At 56.4% G+C, this 14,566-nt stretch overlaps 1 long non-coding RNA gene across 1 annotated transcript; it reads left to right on the top strand.

Annotated features, from left to right (window-relative positions):
• Positions 1-826: 826 nt before the first annotated feature.
• On the top strand, positions 827-14,026 carry LOC112652022 (uncharacterized). The gene is made up of 2 exons (XR_003131193.3): positions 827-1,317; positions 12,727-14,026. It is a non-coding gene; the product is annotated as an uncharacterized LOC112652022 (long non-coding RNA).
• The last annotated feature ends 540 nt before the right edge of the window (positions 14,027-14,566 follow it).

Below are 14,566 nucleotides of genomic sequence, written 5' to 3'. Positions count from 1 at the left end.
ATGCAGCCCAGCCTGCAGGATAGGTGTGAGTGTGAGTGTGTGAGTGTGAGTGTGAGTGTAAGAAGGAGCTGGGGGCAAGGTCCCTGCTCTCCTCTCCATGGCCCAGGACGGGAGCCTCCTGCCACCGTGCGGAGGGGGCTTCCTATGGAGCCTCAGAAGGCTGCCATCCCCGCCCCCCTCCCCGCATCCCGCGCTGGGGTCTTCATCTGTCCGTCACAGCACAGGGCGCCCCTCTCCCCCTCCCCCCGGCTCCTGACACCCTCTGCTCTCCAGCCGCATCGCCAAGCAGCTGCTTGGACGCAATCCCGCAGCCCCCTCCCCAGGAAGAAGAAGGAAGGGGGCGCCTTCCCTGCAGCCGCCCTCCAACCTCGCCATTCGTCTGAGCGCAGCGCAGCGTGCCAGCGGCGGCGGCAGGGGAGGGGGCTCCGCAAAAGGGCCAGAAGGGGACCCCCGGGAGGGGTGGGTGGCGCGCAGAGACGGACGCGGGGGGCCCCCCTGCAGCCTGCCATGCGCCCCCCGGGGCGGCCTGGGGCGCAGGGGTCGCGCGCAGGAGCCCCGCAGCCGCAGCGCTCCACCCCCGCCTTGCGCTCGCCCCCGCGCCCCCCGCCGCCCGCGTTCGGCCGCGCGCTGCGCCCCGCGGGGCCGGGCTTCCACCTGTCACCGCGCGCCCGCCGCCTCGCCGCCGCCCAAGTTCGCGGGGACTTGTCGGGCGCGCCGCCTCCCGCTCCCCGCCCGCGCCCGCGTCCTCGCCCATGGCCGCCGCCCCCGCCCGCCCGCCGCCCGCGCCCCCCGCGCCGCCCGCCCAGCCCCGCGGCCGCCGGGCCCGGTGAGCCAGCAGCGCGGCCGAGCGCGGGCGCCCGTCCCCGGCACGGAGCACTGCGGATGCGGCGCGGGGCCGGCGCGGGGCTCCGGGCGCGCTCGGGGGTCGTGAGCGCCGCGCCCCGCGCCCCCGCGCGCCCCCCGCCCGCCCGCGCGCCCCGCCGGGGCCATGCAGTCGCTCATCTCGCCGGTGACCAAGGCGATCCTGGTGGCTCTGTTCATCTTCGCCATCCTGCTCATCCTCTACGTGATCCTCTGGTACATCTGCCGCGATGTGGACTGCGACCACGGCATCTGAGCCCCGCGGCGCCCGGGCCCCGCCGCGCTGAGGGCGCCCCGCCCCGAGGGCCGCCGCCGCGCCGGGCATGGGGGCCGCGCGCCCCCCGCCCCGGGCCCCGCCGCGCGCCCGCCGCCGCCTGCAGCTCCGCCACCACCGCCACCGCCACCTCCAGCGCCGCCGCCGGGCCGTGACCTTCAGGATCGGAGCGCCGAGAGCCGGTGAGTGCGCGCGGGCGGGGAGCCGCAACTTCGCCGGGGCGCCGCGCGCGCTGCGGGACCGGCCCCGGGTGGGCGCTGCGCCCCGACTCCCTCCCGGGCAGGCGCCGCCCGCGCCTGGGGTCCGAGGGCGCGCGGGCGCTCCAGCCGCGGGGCCACACCTGCGCCGCGCGCGCTGCCCGGTGCCGGGGCCTCGCCCGAGGGCGCGGGGACCCGGGCGCTCAGTTTCCCCCCCACCCCGGGCAGCCCTGCGCGGCGAGAGCTGCGATTGCAAACAACACTGCACAGATCGGTGGGGAGGTGGGTGCGCCCCACCGAGGAGGCCCCCCACGAGGGGGGTGCGCAGCTCAGGAAGGGGGCTTGCTTTGGAGTCCCCGCACCCCTGCCTACCTCCCCCCACACACACACACACACGACAGACACCAATGGGACCAACGCGAAGCTTCGCCCTCCACCAAGCGCGCCCGAGCAAGTTTGTGACTTAAATAAATAGCTTGTTAGCTAGAGAGAGAGAGAAAAAAGAAAAAAAAAAAATGCCTCCCTTGGAACGCGGGTGTGCACAGAGGACCTGCGAGGAAAAACAGCGCGTTTCAACCGGCTGCCGATGCATGCGTCTGCAGAGACTGGGGTGCCTTCCCGGGGAATCAGGGCGAGCAGGGGGTGTGGGTCCCCCTCTGCTGCACGGGCTGCCTGCACCTCACACGCCCCCCGGGGAGGGGGACCTTGCAAAGCCTGCCCTGTGCCACGCATTCCCCTCATGCTTTTTCCCCTCCACCACTTCCAGCCGCTTGAGGGTTAAGGAGAGCGGAAAAACGCAGAGACTCCTTGTCCCCGGGAACCTTGCGAAGCCCAAAGCGGGGACCAGACTGTCTGATGCGGCGTGTGTGGGGCGGGTAGGATTGGGGCTGGCGCCAGTGTGGTGGTGTTTCTCCTGTAGTTACCGCGGGTGTGCAGACGCTGAGTGATTTTGCAACACGGGAGGGCTTGTTTCCAGGATCCAGTGCGGGAGGACGCCGGGGAGGAGGAGGAGGAAGAGGCTGGAAGGCCCATTTCCAACATGAGGAAAGGGATTTGAGAAAGCGCAGAAAGGTTTGCAGAGCCCCCTGCGCACACACCCCTAACGCTGCCACTGGTGCAAGTGCATTATTCGGGGATTCTGGGGAGCTGCCCAGATAGAGCTCCTCCGAGATACAGGGTGCATGTCTACAAGGCCCTGCCCCGAACCCAAAATCTCCCCAGGGACCCCACGCACACCACACACACACACACACACACACCCCTCCAGCTCCACTCTCCAAACACCAACTCCGTCCCAAACAACGCCGTGGTAACGGTGCACAGCTATCTGTGAGAGCTTTGGGAGGCAGCCCCGTGCCCCAGGCACCAGGTGAGATTAGGCAGCAAGCGGAGCGTAGACGCTGGAGGACCACCTCCCAGAATGCGGGGGCCTTGGAATGGCTCCCGCAGAGGAGGAAAGGCCACCGGAGCTCCACGCGTCTGCATCCCACGCACAGCACGTGAATCGAGATCCAAAATTATACCCAACACACACACACACACATGCACACAGACACACACCCTGTGGGCTAGTCAGTCGGGGAAAGCAAGGCGACCAACACGACATGGCGTGGGTCTCGGGTGAGCCTCCCCGAGAGGAAATTGTGGTGTGTGTGTGTGTCTCCGTGCGTGTGTCTGTGTGTGTGTGGTGCAGGGGGAGCTGGGTCACTCCCAGGGCACGTCTCGGAGGGACGAGAAAACACAGTTACAATGAAAATAGTCAAAAATTATATAAGTGGCAGCCTCCAGGATTTTTCCATGTGGCCGGGTGGTCGGTCCACGCGGCGAATGATGCGACGCCTGCTGCACACGCAGGAGTTGACGCTCTGCTGACATCCGGTGACTCCCGAGGTCCGTGCACCCTGCCCCTCCCCGGGAGGGTTTTGCTCACACGCCATGTCCATCGCAACAGAGTCGTGTTGATTCGGTTTCCCGGAGAACGCGTCCCCGTCCACGAGGGGCTCCCCGGCCGCACAGGGGGCGCCGTGAACGACTATTGAGCAAAATGTCCCCACGTGAGAGTCATGAGGACATGTGCTGGCAGGGTCATCACTGCCTGAGAACACAGCACAATTCAAATGGCAGAGGCACACGTGGTACCGGAGGCTCCTGCTACAGGAACGGGAGTCCCCACCCTACACGGACCCCCGAGGAGCCCGGGATACACCGACCGGAGCCCTACAGGCCAAAGGGATCAGAATAATTCACATTCCACAGAGCCCCTCTGGGGTCTGCAAACGCCCTTTGCAGGGGGTGGCCCTCTGGGTCTATGTCACCGTCCTGGGAAGAGGCCACCGTGTTGCAAGCATCCCCGACTCCGCTCTGGAAACCAAGGCAGGTGGAGGCGGTTTCCTGGCCAAGGTCACACGGCTGGGAAGTGCAGGGTCATCCCCGGTCAATGACGGATTTGCACCCGGAGCTTCCGGGCCGGAGACGGGGCGCATTTCTTTCACACGTCAGCCCTCTGTCTGCTTCTGTGCAATTAGTGCCCGGTTCCCCGTCGCGTCCGTCAGGGCTCATTCGGATCCACCGGCCCCCCGGTGAGCCTCTAGATCATGCTGACCCCGTGGGTTATCTCGTGCCTAAAAAACAAAAACACAAGGAAATTTCATTTGTTTCAAAAAACACTTCACATCCCTTAAAAATCCGTCTTGGGTCCCGTAACATAAAGCCCGAATCCACGCAGAAGGATGATCCGGGAAAAGCCTAAACAGCGTGTCAAGACAGAAATATCTACAATCTCTCACCTTCCTCATTTTCTAACGGGCAAGCAGACACACGGTGGCTTGCACCACTGCCAAAGAAATAAAATTATAACCAAAAAAAAAAAAAAAAACCCTAAAAAACAAAGCCCGGTTTCCCATAAATAACCACGATACCTCATATTTCAGAGCGAGGCCCTCGCGTACAGGACGTGAGGCGGAAAGGGTGTGCTTCCCACAGCGGCCTGCGGTCCTCGCGGCAACCGGGTACACTCATGATCCCGAGGACACGGAGCGGGAACGTGAGGCCACACCACGAGGTTATGTAACTTGCCCGGGATCGCCAGAAAATCGGCGATCGTCTCCAGGCCGCTGAGTGCACGCACGCACGCACGGCCGTGTGCAAGGGGTGTGTACCTGCGTGTGTAAACAAAATCTCACATCCGGGGCCTCTCCCCAAAGTTTTACATTGTGTTTCTGTTGTCAGCCACTGTTTCTCTGTTAAGTGGTTTTTTTAATGGGATACAAACAACCACTTACCATATATTTCTAAGTGTGCACACCCAGGCCTCAGTGGGGAAAAATAAACAACGTTGCACCGATTTCTTCATTAATATGGATAACCAGCATAGGAATGGGGGGGAAAAGATGGAATTCAGGAGGGTGGCCCCAATTTGGAAGCTGATTATTCACATTTAACAATAATATTTCTGTTTTAACTTTTTTTTACGGGTGACAAAATACTGTATATTTCTAAGTAGTGCACACGCAGGTTTTACTGGAAAAAATAGACAAGTTTGCACCAATTTCTTCATTAATATTGATGACCAGCATACAAATGGGGGGGGAAAAGAATGAATTCAATAGTGTGGCCACTTTTTTTAAGCTGCTTATTTGGGTTTAACAATAATATTTCTGTTTTAAGTTGTTTTTTTTTTTTAATGGATGACACAATAACCACTCACTATATATTTCTAAGTAGTGCAGACGTAGGTTTCGGGGGGAAAAATAAACAACTTTTCACCCATTTTTTAAAATAATATTGATAACCAACATACAATTGGGAGAAAAAAGAATGAATTCAGGAGTACAGCCAGGATTTGGGAGCTGCTTATTCGGGTTTAGCAATATTTCTCTATTAAGTTATTTTTTTTTATGGATGACAAAGTAACTACTTGGTATATATTTCCAAGAAGTGCACACTCAGGTCTCAGTGGGAAGAAATATACAACTTTGGACCCATTTCTTCGTTAATATTGATAACCAGCATACGAATGGGGAGAAAAAGAATGAATTCAGGAGTGTGGCCACGTTTTGTAAGCTGCTTATTTGGGTTTAGCAAAAACATTTCTCTTTTAAGTTTTTTTTTTTTTTTTTTGGTAGATGACAAAATACTGTACATTTCTAAGCAGTCCAGACATGGGTTTCAGTGGAAAAAAATAAACTTTTTACCCATTTCTTTGTTAATATTGATAACCAACGTACAAACGGGGGGAAAAAGAATGAATTCAGGAGTGCGGCCAGGATTTGGAAGCTGCTTATTCGGGTTTAACAATAATATATATCTTTTAAGTTTTTTTAATGGGTGACAAAACAACTACTTACTACATATTTGTCAGTAGTTCCCCACCAGGTCTCAGCGGCAAAAAATATACAGGTTTTCACCCGTTTCTTCATTAATATTGATAACCAGCCTACGAATGGGGAAAAATAAGAATGAATTCAGGAGCGCAGCCAGGATCTGGAAGCTGCTCATTTGGGTTCAGCAATAATATTTGTCTTTTAAATTTTTTTATAGATGACAAAATAACTGCTTACTATATTTCTAAGTAGTGCACGTCCAGGTCTCAGTGGGAAGAAACACACAACTTTGCACCCATTTCTCCATTAATATTGATCCAGGATGGGGTTATTGTGCAGTTGCTAAACCCGAATCTCATTGCTAAAACTGATAACAAATAGGAAAAAAAAAAAAAAAGCCAATGAATTCAAGAGTGTAGCCACATTTGGAAACCTGGCGGTCATGGTCCTGGTGCCAGGGGAAAAAAAAATTGTTTTAGAGCAATGTTGTCTTAATGCTTTATGTTTTTGAACCTGAGAATGGGCTTATGAGCGCTCAGTGGATGGACTTTGGATCCTGTGTCGTTGACGGACGGTTCCCGGGACACCTGTCGTGTGGCTCCTGCGGCCTTGCTGCCCTGGAGGGTCTGCAACGGGGCAAAGAGGGGCATCCTGCGATCCGCCACTTCTTGGGAAGGATCATTAATAGGAAGGAATAGATTCCATGTGCTTGTGGAGATCAGAGGAAGGGAAGCAGGACACCGGGCATGCAGGAGGGGGCGTGCGTGACGCCAGCAGAGCGGCTGGCTGTCCTTCGGCGGAGAGAACGTCCTCAGTGTTACCATTCAAAGGTCGGGCCCAGGCTGCCCCACACGTGGCCAGGCGGTGCTCGCTTGTGGGGCCGTTGGCTGGGGCGTCACCCGGGGCAGGGGGCGCTCGGGGGCGAACAAGAGAGCGTGCATCCCAGCTCTTAGTCCCCGAAGCCCGCGGCCCACGCATCCCGGGTGCACGTCCCCGAGACACAGGACTCCTTGGCAGAAGCGAACGTTTTAGCATTCAACAGAAGTGACGTTGGGCGATTAAGAACACCCAGGACGTCTGATCTTTGCTTCCAAACCTCTTTTGAGTTAAAAAGAGGAGAAATAAAAAGGAATGCCACTCGGTCGGGGGAGGTGGACAGCTCTCACTCGTGTCTTCTCGCGCCTAGCGCTGCGGCCCAGATGCTCACGTTTCGGGGGCTGGGTTGCAGGTGCCTCTTAGAAAGTGGGGGGCGGGAGGGTGATGGCCAGCACGAAGGTGCGGGCCGAGGGGGGCAGCCAGCCCAGATGGGTCGTGTGGGTCACGCGGAGCTGCAAGGGGAACGTGCGACAGCGCGTGGACGTGTACGTGAACGTGGAAGGGTGCCGTCGGGCACGGGAGGCGGGAGGTGCCAGGGAGCCCGCGGCTGCCCATCTTGCCCATCCCCGAGGCCCCGGCGGCAGGAGCGGGAATGCGTCAAGGCTTGCAACGAGCAAAACCATCCCGTGCAACGAGACACACGCCTGGAGGGGACTTGCAGACAGGGGGTCCGTCCGTCCCCACGGGGACTCGCCGGCGCCCGTGCTCCCCGTCTCTGCCACGTGCGGTGGCATCTTTCAAGCCACGCCAGCCCTGCTGAGGCCCCCACACGCACGCGGTGCCTTCCGGGCGGACGCCAGGAGCTTTGGAAAAACCTCAGCCTCGTTGGTCGGAGCCAAGTCCGGGAGGGGAAGGAGTTTGCGAGCCAATTTAATAAATGTGGCTTTTAAGCTCAAAATAGTGTGAGCGTAAGGGGAGGGCTGGGCAGGGCGGGGAGGCCGTTCCAAAAGGCTTCCAAAAATACCGGGCTGCTTTGAATCTGCGGGCGGCCCCGAAGGGAAAGGTCAGCCACACTTGTGCGCAGGCCGGTTGTTCCCTACATTCTCTCCATTCACACTTTCCCTCTGAGTGGGGGCTGGGAGCGAGCGCCGCGGCGGGCTGGGCGCCTCCCGTGGCCCTGACTGTTGGCCGCGACTCTCACGCGAGCCCTGGGGTGAGCCGTCAGCTGGTTGTCCCCGCGCGGGTAGGAGCGCCGCGGTGGGAGCTGTGACCGTGGAGACCCGAGGGCCTGCGGCCAGGGGCCCCCCTGTGTGTCACCCACCCTCGGGCCAGACTCAACCTGGCGTTCCGTGCACCTTTGCCCCCGTGGGACCCAATGCGTGGCGATGGGCCTGAGCCCGGAGGCGATCGTGGAGCATCACTCCCAGAAGACGTGCACCGCCGCCGCCCTGAGTGCCCCTGCCCCACGGAGCGAGTCTCAACCTGATGACCGCGTCGGGACGCTCAGCCGCCCTCGACGGTGAAGCAGAAAAATTCGGAGACAACAAGCACGACAGGAAAAATCAAGTGCGTCGTAGCGTGGGGAAGATGGGGGGGCACACAGGTGGACGTGTGGCACTGAATCCTTCCCAATGCGGTGCTTAGAAAGGCGGTGTGAGTGTAGACTTTTGCTGCGGGGAACAGGGTGGTAACAAACTGACACAGAGTGGCCACTAACTGGCGCCGAGTAGTAACAAACCGGCACAAAGTGGTAACAAATCGGCACACAAGCTTCCGTCTGAGAACTCGGAGACACGCCCTGAGCACGCTGGGGGATTTGTGTTTGCTCGTGTGTGGTTCATCTGCGAGAAATTCTGTGTGGGCCCACACAGCTGCACGCAGGTGGGCTGAGCAAAACACACACGTGCGCATGCACCTCTCTCATTGTGATTTCTGTCCACCCGGGACCGGCTGCCCTTCCCGGGTGCAGGTACGAGCTGCACACCCTCGGGATGTCCAAGCCCACGAACGGACGTGTCTGGGTACGCGGCCACGTGCATTCTAGTGCGTGCCCGTCTCTTGACGCACCGAGTACTGGCAAATCCGCGCTCATCCTTTGCTGAGATTCCTATTTCTTCCCCCGCCCCCCACCATGCATCGGTGACACATTTCTCCGGTATCATGACCCTAATGCCATGTCCCTGTAAACGATTTGGTCATTATTGCGGATTTGCGTGGCACCGTGATTCCAAGAAACACACACATCGCCTTCTTGCAGAACCGACCGACCCTACACACTTTCCTTTGTGTTGATTTATTTTGTTTTAATTTTCTGCTTCTTTTTTTTTTTTCTTTCTTTTCTTTAGGCAGAGCCCCGGATCCTAATGCTCCGGAGAAGCTCACATGTCACTGTGCAAAACAGGAATTAGCGGTTTGAGGTTTTCCTCTGTCCGGGGGTTCTTTCTCTTTTTGTCATATCGTTGCGTTTCTAGGGTGCAGAGCCATGAGGAGGGGCTGTCTTATACCAAAGGAATTATATTTAGGAAATAATTATTCTTCTCCTGGAATAAAAAAGTCCCCTAGGCCGCGTCTCCAGCACTCGGGGTTTTATTTAGTCCAGCGTGCTATAAAGAGAAGCTGCTTCCTCTCCGAGCCGGGTGACCTGTTTTGAAGCCTACATTTCCCCACTCCTGGCGGCATCCCCAGTGGAGGGAACTTCAGCCAACCGCGTCTCTGTCTCCGAACAAAGCAAAAACGAGGGAGGTCCAGATACTAACCTAGAAATCATCTGGGGTGCCCCGTTTAGTCATTAGTTGCGTTCCGGAGTGATGGCTTGTCTGTCGATCCCAGGTGGCGGGCTCACCGGGTAAGGCGGGGCGGGGCCGGCCTTTGACCAAAGCTTCATTTTGTGCGGGATCACCCGTCATTGTCACCCAGGGGCAGTGTGTGTGCGTGTGTGTGCATGTGTGTGCGCGTGTCTTGAACCCTGTTGTTCGCGTGTTTGGACAAAGACAAAACAAAACTCGTGTGCACGTCAGAGGGATGGCAGCACGTGAACCGCGCTTATCTCCTTGGTCCGACGGTTATCTGAGGCCTCTGGGTCCCTATGCAATACTGCACTGAGATAATTTATCAAGAAATCAACGAAACACCCAGTTTGGAGGAAACGGTAGAACTGGGAATTGGGCAGTGGGGCCCCCGCTCCAGTGTTTAGCTCAGTGGAAACCGTGTCTCGTCGCTGCTGCGGTCCGTGGCTTCCAGACTGGAATCGGCACACCCGGGGCGGGGGGGGGGGGGGGGCGGCGGGTGGTGAGGGGGCTGAGAGGAGCCCCCTGCCCGTATGCAACTCAGATGTTCTCAGGAGGAGGATCTTGCCCCAATTTGAGAGGCTGCCCCGATTCTGAGAGGTGCCGTTGAGACAAGGAGGTCAGAACGCAGCTGAGTTATAAAAAAACAGAGGCATGGAGCACGTTCGGGCCCGGCCGCGGGCCACTCTGCGGTTCCAGACGGTCCGGGCAAGCCCGGCTCCCGCACGATCTGCATCCGCTTCCCGCGGTTGCCGTGCTGTCTTATCCCAAGCGCACGCACCCTAAAACACCAGAAGTTTCTTCTCTGGCACTTCAGGAGGCCAGAATGGCAAAGGCAGTGTAACGGGAATAAAGTCAAGGTGCGGGCAGCCGGGTCCCTTACGGAAGTTCTGGAAGAGGATCCGTGCTTGCCCCTTGCTGCCGTCATTTCAGGATGGCGCAACCATCCCAGGGCCTTCTTCTGGGGACAGCTGGGAGGGGACCAGCTATTCGCAGGGCTTCCTTGAGGGTCAGAGGAGAGGAATCCAACCAAGAACAGGACGGGTGAGAACTCTAGACCTGCTCTGGCTGATACTGTAGCCCGCAGCCGCAGCGGCTACCAAGCACTTGGAGGTGGCTACACCCACCGAGCGCCCCGGGGTTTTAAATTGTGCTGAATTTTAATTGATTCCAGTGCCACTCCTCACGTGGCTTGTGGTCACCACCGAGGCCCCTCTCCTGGTCATGTAGACACCGTCTCCTCCTCGTGTCCTCACGTGGTCGTCCCTCTGTGCATCTCCATGTCCTCATCCCCTCTTCTTATAAGGACCCCAGTCCTATCAGATTAGGATCTATCCCCAGTGGCCTCATTTTGCCTTAATCCCCTCTTTAAAGCCCCCTATATCCCAACAGAGTCCCATTCTGAGGTCCTGGGGGTGAGGGCTTCAATACGTGACTTTTTGAGGGGGACACAATTCAGCCTATAGCAGTCACTTAAAACCTTTGCTGACCTCCTTCCCTGGTCCAGGAGCCGCAATATCTGCCAGATGTGGCTCATATTCCCTGAGTGTAAATTCCCGGTTGGGGAGACGGCAAGGTTATTTGATAATAGCGGTACATTTTGATCCACGCTGGAACAGAAGTCTGGGCAGGCTGCCATGAAACACCTGGTAGACAGACCGCTCAGTCTCTGTGCTACAGAAACATGGAGTTGGAACCCAAGTAGGGCCGGGGCGGGAAGTGGCGGCGAGGTTTCTCAGAGGACATGACCCCCGGTGGAGCCCTGAAGGGCAAAAAGCGGTCCTCCAGAGGGCCTTCCAGGTCGAGAGAGAGCGTGCACACGCACGCAGAGACGCGCATGCTGTGCCCGGGTCGGGAGGCGCTGCAGTAGTTTCTGCTCCACACGTCGTGGTCCGGAAGCCAGTGAGACCTCATCGTCATGCCCCACTTGGGAGCCCCCAGGCCCTGGGTCCGGCTTGGTCCTACAGGTTCAGAACATCCTATCTGGGAAAAACTTTGCGCCACTTTCTGTCCAAAGTGGAGGGGCTCGGGGTCAATGGGCATGAGAGGCACGGGGGTGGGCAGCTGCCTGTCTGGCCAAGTGACCTCAGAGAACATTATCAACCACCTCTACATGTGGTTGTTCTCTACATGTGATATTCCTGGCTGGGGGACGGGCCCATACAACGTGAGTGGGTTTACACATGACCAGAGGATCTGCTTCTTTGATGGATGGTTGCTTTTTGGGGTGGGAACCCCAAAAAAGAGATTAGCAGGGACTGGGAGTGCCCCACTAGGCTACACGGAATGTCTCCTAAGGCTTGAGATGGCCCAGATGGCCAGATCTTGGTTCCACTTGGTCCAACCATATGCAGAATAGAAACAATCCAAGAACGGAAAATTCTATTTATGAAGGCGCATGTCAAGCCCCCTCCTGCCTTTTTTGTGAAGGTAAATCCCAGACTTCTATTTGGGTGTCACTACTTCTAACCTAGTGCCCTTGACCTGCCCTGGGACCCATCCAGGACGCCATATTTCATTAGTTGTCATGTCTCCTTAGGTTCCTCTCGGCTGTGATGCTTCTTCGACAATTTCTTGAGGAATTCCTCATATTCCTTGTTCTTTTTTTTATTTTTTTTATTTTTTTTCATATTCTTTGTTCTTGATGACCTTCACAGCTTTGAGCAGGACTGGTCAGGCTTCTTCTTTTTTTTTTTTTTTTTTTTTTTTAAGGATGTCTTCTATGGGGATTTGTCTGAGGTTTTGGCCATGAGCAGACTGGGGTGATTGGTTTCTGAGGGGAGGACCACAGAAATGAAATGCCATTCTGGGCACATTTTATCAAAGGTACCTACTGTCAGCATGACTTACCGCTGTGGGTATTGATCGTCATCATCTGGCTGAGGTTCTATTGGTCCAATTTCTCCTCCTCTTCCCATACCTTTTGGAAGGAAGTCACTGTGTACAGCCCACACTTAAGGATTAGGAGTTTACCTTCTTGAGGGTGGAGGCCCTACGTCAGTTATTTGGAATTCTTCCGCACGGGACATTTGTCTCTTCTCCCTCATTTGTTGGTATGATGCAATCATGCAGGTGCATCGGTATGGGCTCCTGTGGATATTTATTTTACCTGTTGGGTGACAACCCAATGGCATTTCATTTTTATTCTCAAAGTGTCGCGGTGTTGGCCATTGGGCATCTCTTTCGGGGTGGCTTCTGCGTCCCTTTGACATGTCCCCAAACATTTTGGGTTTTGAGCGTCTCCTCGCTTTCTAGGACTACAAGATGCTCCAGGCACATCCTTCGTCTTTCAAGTGTGAGTCCTGGAGCTAGCCAGTTCTCCAGGGAGCCCCGGTTTCTTTGATTTGAGCTTGCGTTAGGAACCAAGATGTGGACACTGGGTGAAGTGGCTTCTCAGTAGCCATGAAGACTGCTCACCTGTTTTTCCTCTTACACATTTGTTTTCTTTCTTTCTCTTTCTGCCTGTTTAGGGCCCCTGAAGGGACGGAGAGCTCCGGTGGCTGTGGAGCCTTTGTTCACCTGTTCTCCAGGTACAAGTCAAGAGGTTATGAGAACATCTCCATCGTGGGCCACCGGCAGGCCAGGACTCCAATGTAGAGGGGTGGATCCCTGGAGGTCACTGCTCAGCCCTTTTCTGGAGACTGCCAACCAGCATGCCATCCCAGCTGCGTTGTGGGGGTGAAGGGTGGGGTGACCACCAGTGAGGGTGAAGGCCACCCCCCTGTCACTCATCTTGCCAAGCCATTACCAGGCGGTCAGGACTCATGGGCAGTGTCTCCTCCGGGGCCATGCTGGCATCTGTAACCTCCACACACCCCAGTGGTCCCATCCAGCCATCCCTGCCCACCCGCCTGGCCCACTCTGTTGTGAAGTTCTCATCAGCCTTCCCCTTGTGCATAGTCGTAACTCACAGGGGCTCCAACGCCCGTAGGGCAGCCCATCGGAAGTGTCTCCTCTTATTCCCGGCTAGAGACGTCCAGAGGACAATCAGCTTCAGATCATACCATCGGTAAGGTAGGTGCAACTGGGGCCTGACACACTTCATCTCAGAAGCAATCCATGCTGTAAAAAAAAAAAAAAAAAAAAGTACATGAACCGCCCCCAGTGCTTTCTGGCCTCCTCCTGTGTGCAGAGCAAATGCTCAAAGGAAGAGACACAAGGAACTCCCCATCCCCCTTGTTGCCAAGATATCCCAGATATCTTTGTCAGTCTGTTGCAAGGAGAAGGAACCGCGCTCTGGAAGAAACCGAGTGACCCCGTAAGACACAGACTGGAGATTTTGCACATGGAAGAAGAAGAGAGTTGTGGAAAATTCTAGAAACACGCCTAGCGTTAGTTACATTTGGACTCTCTACAATGCATCAGGCACTTTCTAAATGGCATCATGTGGCAAACGTTGCATTGCCCTCCGTCTGGCAGCCACGAAGGACTTTGAGGTCGTTTTCCTCTGCTTGGTTGAAAACCCGAGGGAAACCAGATGACAATTCAGGTGGGCCCTGCCACGCGGGGCGTGTACGCGTCTCCATGAATGTACTCGGCGGTGTGCAACCCGGCAACGCCCACCCCACCCCCCATCCTGTCCGTATGCACCCTGGTGAGCATTTTATACACTCTCCTCTAACGCTACCATCGTTCTGTCTCGCAGGTGTGATGTATGGCGCCTCCGTGTCGTCCTGTCATAGCTTCCGCCTCCCCACGCGGAGGGAGGCCACAAAGACAAAGCTGAGACATTATGGCTATTCCAGAAAATAAAATATTTTTGAAACCGCACGGCGTAGGTACAGATCTTTGTGTCATTGTGGTAACACAAGTGTGGCAACCGTGCCCGCCAGCACGGTAGCGCTTGGGACACGCAGAGAGAGGGTTCAGTGTCCCTGCAGACGGGCCAGGGCAGGAAGGCGTTGATCACATGAGGCTGGCATCGTCTAGTCTCTGCGTGCTTTGCAGAATGAGACACCTCCCGAGTGCTTCTGATAGGTGTGAAAGGGTGTTGTTTCTATTAAAACAACCAGGATGAAAAAGCAACGGCAGACACTTGGTTTTGAATTTAACACCAGAGCTCTTCTGAGGTCATCTTCCTAAATGAGGTCAGGTTTCCCCCGTATCTCAGGAGGGTTCAGGAAGCCCCTCACCTCTGGGCCTACAGAACCGCGCAGGCCCACTGCCCTCAGTTTTCACGGGGCGAGTGCCTGATTTCTGAGCTGCCCCTCTAGGGGACACATCCCCCCCATTAGACGCAAAGCAGGCCCTCAACGCGACCCAGAACAGGACGGAAACACATAACAAGTGCAATTATAATTGGGTGAGGAA

Source organism: Canis lupus, chromosome X (genome assembly GCF_003254725.2).
Source record: "Canis lupus dingo isolate Sandy chromosome X, ASM325472v2, whole genome shotgun sequence".
Classification (NCBI taxonomy): Eukaryota; Metazoa; Chordata; class Mammalia; order Carnivora; family Canidae; genus Canis; species Canis lupus.
This window is presented reverse-complemented; position numbering and strand designations above follow the sequence as displayed.